The sequence below is a fragment of the Mus caroli genome, unplaced genomic scaffold, assembly GCF_978045245.1.
Source record: "Mus caroli unplaced genomic scaffold, Mus_caroli_1 scaffold_4, whole genome shotgun sequence".
NCBI classification, from domain to species: domain Eukaryota; kingdom Metazoa; phylum Chordata; class Mammalia; order Rodentia; family Muridae; genus Mus; species Mus caroli.
Window position 1 is genome coordinate 153,078,524 of NW_028227259.1, and position 8,139 is coordinate 153,086,662.

Here is an 8,139-nt window from a genome sequence, read left to right on the forward strand (position 1 = left end):
CGTGCAGTATTTCATCTTAATTTCTTCCATTGGACTACACTGTCTTGTGGATTACATATGGTTTCTCCCTAGGGTTGATCCAAACAAGCATACATTTACATTATAGATATATATGTGTGTTATGTTTCTTAAGAATAGTTTCTAGTCAGGCCTGGTGTTACCTCAGCACTTAGAAAAGGAAGACAGGAGGGTCAAGAGGTCAAGGGTCAGCCCTAGCTGCATAGTGGACTCAAGGCCAGTCAGGGCTACAAAAGAAGAAAGAGAGGGAGGGGAGGGGTAGAGGGGCAGGGAGGAGGAGTAAGGCAAGGTTGAGAGCTGGAGAGATGGCTCCGTGGCTAAGAGCACACACTGCTCTTGCAGAGGATTTGGGTTCAGTTGCCATCATCGACATGGCAGCTCACAATGGTCTGTAACTCCAGTTCCAGGGTACCTGACGCCCTCTGCTGGCTCCTTCAGGCACTGCATATATATATATATATATATATATATATATATATATATATATATATATATATACACACACACACACATACATACATACATACATGCAGGCAAACTCATACAAATAAAATGGAAAAAAAACTTTAAATTTTTTTCTAAAGAATACACAATTAGACACAGGATCTTAAGACTTCTGGTGAGTGGAGCACAGCTTCTGCTCCAATCCAATTGTGCGCGGGACCTGAGACTGCATTAGTTAGGGAAGCAGAAACCGGCCTGAGTAGGGCCACAGGCCTCATCCGGCCGGATCAGCGCCGGGGTAGCTGGAGCGCAGGGTTGCCTGACACCCGCCAGCTACCCACGACCCCTGCCGCAGGATTTTGGGACTGCTGGTGAGTGGAACACAGCTTCTGCTCCAGTCCAATCACGCGGGACCTGAGACTGCTCTGGTTGGGGAGAGAGAAATCCGGCCTACATAGGGCCACAAGCCTCATCCGGTCAGAAAAGCACCGGGGCAGCTGGGGCGCAGGGTCGGCTGACACTCGCCAGTTACCCACAACACCCGCCACAGGATCTTAAGACTTCTGGTGAGTGGAACACAGCTTCTGCTCCAATCCAATTGCGCGCGGGACCTGAGACTGCATTAGTTAGGGAAGCAGAAACCGGCCTGAGTAGGGCCACAGGCCTCATCCTGCCGGATCAGCGCAGGGGTAGCTGGAGCACAGGGTTGCCTGACAACCGCCAGCTACCCACGACCCCCGCCGCAGGATTTTGGGACTGCTGGTGAGTGGAACACAGCTTCTGCTCCAATCTTTAAACAGTGACAACGATAACAACTAACCCCAGAGATTACCAGATGGCGAAAGGTAAACGTAATAATCTTACTAACAGAAACCAAGACCACTCACCATCATCAGAACCCAGCACCCCCACTTCGCCCAGTCCAGGGCACCCCAACACACCGGAAAAGCTAGACACGGATCTAAAAGCATATCTCCTGATGATGGTAGAGGACTTCAAGAAGGACTTTAATAACACACTTAAAGAAATACAGGAGAACAATGCTAAACAGGCAGAAGACACTAAAGAGGAAGCACAAAAATCCCTTAAAGAATTGCAGGAGAACACTGCTAAAGAGTTACAAATCCTTAAAGAAAAACAGGATAACATAATCAAACAGGTAGAAGTCCTTACAGAAAAACAGGAAAACACATCCAAACAGATGATGGAAATGAACAAAACCATACTAGACCTAAAAAGGGAAGTAGACACAATAAAGAAAACCCAAAATGAGGCAACACTGGAGATAGAAACCCTAGGAAAGAAATCTGGAACCATAGATACGAGCATCAGCAACAGAATACAAGAGATGGAAGAGAGAATCTCAGGTGCAGAAGATTCCATAGAGAACATCGGCACAACAATCAAGGAAAATGTAAAATGCAAAAAGATCCTAACTCAAAACATCCAAGAAATACAGGACACAATGAGAAGACCAAACCTACGGATAATAGGAGTGGATGAGAATGAAGATTTTCAACTCAAAGGACCAGCAAACATCTTCAACAAAATTATAGAAGAAAACTTCCCAAATCTAAAGAAAGAGATGCCCATGAACATACAAGAAGCCTACAGAACTCCAAATAGACTGGACCAGAAAAGAAATACCTCCCGACACATAATAATCAGAACAACAAATGCTCTAAATAAAGATAGAATACTAAAAGCAGTAAGAGAAAAAGGCCAAGTAACATATAAAGGCAAGCCTATCAGAATTACACCAGATTTTTCACCAGAGACTATGAAAGCCAGAAGATCCTGGACGGATGTTATACAGACACTAAAAGAACACAAATTACAGCCCAGGCTACTATACCCAGCCAAACTCTCAATTAACATAGATGGAGAAACCAAAGTATTCCACGACAAAACCAAATTCACACATTATCTCTCCACGAATCCAGCCCTTCAAAGGATAATAACAGAAAAAAACCAATACAAGGACAGGAACCACGCCCTAGAAACAACAAGAAGGTAATCTCTCAACAAACCTAAAAGAAGACAGCCACAAGAACAGAATGCCAACTTTAACAACAAAAATAACAGGAAACAACAATTACTTTTCCTTAATATCTCTTAATATCAATGGACTCAACTCCCCGATAAAAAGACATAGACTAACAAACTGGCTACACAAACAAGACCCAACATTTTGCTGCTTACAGGAAACTCATCTCAGAGAAAAGGATAGACACTACCTCAGAATGAAAGGCTGGAAAACAATTTTCCAAGCAAATGGCATGAAGAAACAAGCTGGAGTAGCCATTCTAATATCTGATAAGATTGACTTCCAACCCAAAGTCATTAAAAAAGACAGGGAGGGACACTTCATACTCATCAAAGGTAAAATCCTCCAAGAGGAACTATTAATCCTGAATATCTATGCTCCAAATACAAAGGCAGCCACATTCATTAAAGAAACTTTAGTAAATCTCAAAGCACACATTGCACCTCATACAATAATAGTGGGAGACTTCAACACACCACTTTCACCAATGGACAGATCATGGAAACAGAAACTAAACAGGGACACAGAGAAACTAAGAGAAATTATGAATCAAATGGATCTGGCAGATATCTACAGAACATTCTATCCTAAAACAAAAGGATATACCTTCTTCTCAGCACCTCATGGTACCTTCTCCAAAATTGACCACATAATTGGTCACAAAACAGGCCTCAACAGATACAAAAATATTGAAATTGTCCCATGCATCCTATCAGATCACCATGGACTAAGGCTGATCTTCAATAACAAAATAAATAATAGAAAGCCAACCTTCACGTGGAAACTGAACAACACTCTTCTCAATGATACCTTGGTCAAGGAAGGAATAAAGAAAGAAATTAAGGACTTTTTAGAGTTCAATGAAAATGAAGCCACAACATACCCAAACTTATGGGACGCAATGAAAGAATTTCTGAGAGGAAAACTCATAGCTCTGAGTGCCTCCAAAAGGAAACTAGAGAGAGCACACATTAGCAGCTTGACAACACACCTAAAAGCACTAGAACAAAAGGAAGCAAATTCACCCAAGAGGAGTAGACGGCAGGAAATAATCAAACTCAGGGGTGAAATCAACCAAGTGGAAACAAGAAAAACTATTCAAAGAATCAACCAATCAAGGAGCTGGTTCTTTGAGAAAATCAACAAGATAGATAAACCCTTAGCCAGACTCACTAGAGGGCACAGGGAAAGCATCCTAATTAACAAAATCAGAAATGAAAAAGGAGACATAACAACAGATCCTGAAGACATCCAAAACACCATCAGATCCTTCTACCAAAGGCTATACTCAACAAAACTGGAGAACCTGGATGAAATGGAGAAGTTCCTAGACAGATACCAGGTACCAAAGTTGAATCAAGATCAGGTTAATGATCTAAACAGCCCTATATCCCCCAAAGAAATAGAAGCAGTCATTAATAGTCTCCCAACTAAAAAAAGCCCAGGACCAGATGGGTTTAGTGCAGAGTTCTATCAGACCTTCAAAGAAGATCTAATCCCAGTTCTTCACAAACTATTCCACAAAATAGAAACAGAAGGTACTCTACCCAACTCATTCTATGAAGCCACAATTACTCTGATACCTAAACCACAAAAAGACCCAACAAAGATAGAAAACTTCAGACCAATATCCCTTATGAATATTGATGCAAAAATCCTCAATAAAGTTCTTGCTAACCGAATCCAAGAACACATCAAAACAATCATCCATCCTGACCAAGTAGGTTTCATCCCAGGGATGCAGGGATGGTTCAATATACGGAAATCCATCAACGTAATCCAGTATATAAACAAACTCAAAGACAAAAACCACATGGTCATCTCGTTAGATGCGGAAAAAGCATTTGACAAGATCCAACACCCATTCATGATAAAAGTCTTGGAAAGATCAGGAATTCAAGGCCCATACCTAAACATGATAAAAGCAATCTACAGCAAACCAGTAGCCAACATCAAAGTAAATGGTGAGAAGCTTGAAGCAATCCCTCTAAAATCAGGGACTAGACAAGGCTGTCCACTTTCTCCATACCTATTCAACATTGTACTTGAAGTCCTAGCCAGAGCAATTCGACAACAAAAGGAGATCAAAGGGATACAAATTGGAAAAGATGAAGTCAAAATATCACTTTTTGCAGATGATATGATAGTATATATAAGTGACCCTAAAAATTCCACCAGAGAACTCCTAAGCCTGATAAACAGCTTCGGTGAAGTAGCTGGATATAAAATTAACTCAAACAAATCAATGGCCTTTCTCTACACAAAGAATAAACAGGCTGAGAAAGAAATTAGGGAAACAACACCCTTCTCAATAGTCACAAATAATATAAAATATCTTGGCGTGACTCTAACTAAGGAAGTGAAAGATCTGTATAATAAAAACTTCAAGTCTCTGAAGAAAGAAATTATAGAAGATCTCAGAAGATGGAAAGATCTCCCATGCTCATGGATTGGCAGGATCAACATTGTAAAAATGGCTATCTTGCCAAAAGCAATCTACAGATTCAATGCAATCCCCATCAAAATTCCAAATCAATTCTTCAACGAATTAGAAAGTGCAATCTGCAAATTCATCTGGAATAACAAAAAACCTAGGATAGCAAAAACTCTTCTCAAGGATAAAAGAACCTCTGGTGGAATCACCATGCCGGACCTAAAGCTCTACTACAGAGCAATTGTGATAAAAACTGCATGGTACTGGTATAGTGACAGACAAATAGACCAATGGAATAGAATTGAAGACCCAGAAATGAACCCACACACCTATGGTCACTTGATCTTCGACAAGGGAGCTAAAAACATCCAGTGGAAGAAAGACAGCATTTTCAACAAATGGTGCTGGCACAACTGGTTGTTAACATGTAGAAGAATGCGAATCGATCCATTCCTATCTCCTTGTACTAAGATCAAGTCTAAGTGGATCAAGGAACTTCACATAAAACCAGAGACACTGAAACTTATAGAGGAGAAAGTGGGGAAAAGCCTTGAAGATATGGGCACAGGGGAAAATTTCCTGAATAGAACAGTAATGGCTTGTGCTGTAAGATCGAGAATTGACAAGTGGGACCTCATGAAACTACAAAGCTTCTGCAAGACTAAAGACACCATCAATAAGACAAAAAAACCACCAACAGATTGGGAAAGGATCTTCACCTATCCTAAATCAGATAAGGGACTAATATCCAATATATATAAAGAACTCAAGAAGGTGGACTCCAGAAAGTCAAATAACCCCATTAAAAAATGGAGCTCAGAACTGAACAAATAATTCTCACCTGAGGAATACCGAATGGCAGAGAAACACCTGAAAAAATGTTCAACATTCTTAATCATCAGGGAAATGCAAATCAAAACAACCCTGAGATTCCACCTCACACCAGTCAGAATGGCTAAGATCAAAAATTCAGGTGACAGCAGATGCTGGCAAGGATGTGGAGAAAGAGGAACACTCCTCCATTGTTGGTGGGATTGCAAGCTTGTACAACCACTCTGGAAATCAGTCTGGCGGTTCCTCAGAAAATTGGACATAGTACTACCGGAGGATCCAGCAATACCTCTCCTGGGCATATATCCAGAAGATGTCCCAACCAGTAAGAAGGACACATGCTCCACTATGTTCATAGCAGCCCTATTTATAATAGCCAGAAGCTGGAAAGAACCCAGATGTCCCTCAACAGAGGAATGGATACAGAAATTATGGTACATTTACACAATGGAGTACTACTCAGCTATTAAAAAGAATGAATTTATGAAATTCCTAGCCAAATGGATGGACCTGGAGAGCATCATCTTGAGTGAAATAACACAATCATAAAAGAACTCACACAATATGTATTCACTGATAAGTGGATATTAGCCCAAAACTTAGGATACCCAAGATAAAAGATACAATTTGATAAACGCATGAAACTCAAGAAGAATGAAGACCAAAGTGTGGACACTGTGCACCTTCTTAGAATTGGGAACAAAACACCCAGGGAAGGAGTTACAGAGACAAAGTTCGTAGCTGTGATGAAAGGATGGACCATTTAGAGACTGCCGTATCCAGGGATCCATCCCATAAGCAGCTTCTAAACGCTGACACCATTGCATACACTAGCAAGATTTTGCTGAAAGGACCCAAATATAGCTGTCTCTTGTGAGACGATGCCGGGGCCTAGCAAACACAGGAGTGGATGTTCACAGTCAGCTATTGGATGTATCACAGGGCTCCCAATGGAGAAGCTAGAGAAAGTACCCAAGGAGCTAAAGGGATCTGCAACCCTATTGTTGGAACAACATGATGTACTAACCAGAACCCCGGAGCTCTTGTCTCTAGCTGCATATGTATCGAAAGATGGCCTAGTCGGCCATCAATGGAAAGAGAGGCCCATTGGACTTGCAAACTTTATATGCCCCAATATAGGGGAATGCCAGGGCCAAAAGAATGGGAATGGGTGGGTAGGGAAGTGGGGGGCGCTATGGGGGACTTTTGGGATAGCATTGGAAATGTAATTGAGGAAAATATGTAATAAAAATATTAAAAATCAAAAAAAAAATAAAATAAAATGCCAATTAATTTAAAAAAAAAAAAGAATACACAATTAGAAAGTACCCAGTTAAAAATTCCAGACGACAGCTCTCAAGTTTGACTTGACTGTGCTTCACAGGACTAACAGCAGTCTCTTACCTAGTCCTGAGGAGACTGACTTCTCCCTGCAGGCATGAAGAAGTCCCACAATAGGAGTCTTTGGCTTTTAGGGAGCTCTCCTTAAAGATGGGCACCACCACAAAGAGACAGCCCTCTTCTCTGTCCCCTTTCGAGATGCTCAAGGCACATTGAATTATGACATTTGATCCCATCTTGCATCAGGCTGCAAAGAATTACAGAGGAACCCTATTGCAAGGCCTGGAGATTGACATGGAGAAGAGACTCCCCTCCCATCTGAGGAGGTTAATAGCATATTCAATACCCTATAGACCAATACCTCTGGGCCCCCACAAAAACCAGTAAGTAGGCAGCATTGTGTGGCCATTCAGTGAGGGAGTGGAAGACAGAACTGGACAGCTGTGAGGGCTCAGAAATAAAATTGGCTTTCTGGAGAGCCCACACAAGAAACCTGGCAACCTAAAAATATTTCAAGAACTCCAGACCCCCTGTGGGAGAGTTCCTAGCTATGAAGGTGAAAAAGATGAAGAACCTGTTAGGTGTGGGAGCAGTTTTTAATGAAAAACTGAACAAACTCCCCTCAGCCCGAGTCTGGGGAGTGTGTGCATCCTTAAAAGAATAATTCCAATCAGAGATCCTATAGACAGAACAATCAGGAGGTTTCATCTTTTTCTTCATAATATCAGAAGAGAAAGATCCAAAAATAGACCTCCGGCTAACACACTCTCCTTTCTTCCAAACTCATTAGAAGGTGGCATCTTCATTACACAGAGGACTCTCTCCACATCACCACCACTCAGGCATAAATCCTGAGATGGCCTCTGCGTCTCCTCCTCTGGCCTCTAATTACAGTTCGGCTGCTGCTTCTCTGGCTTCCCGCGTTCCTGTGAATAGGCTGCAGTGTGTGTGGTGGGTAAGCCCTTTGAGCGAGCCCTGGCGGCCTGAACCTGGGTGGCGTCCTGACCTTGGCGATGATGTCAGC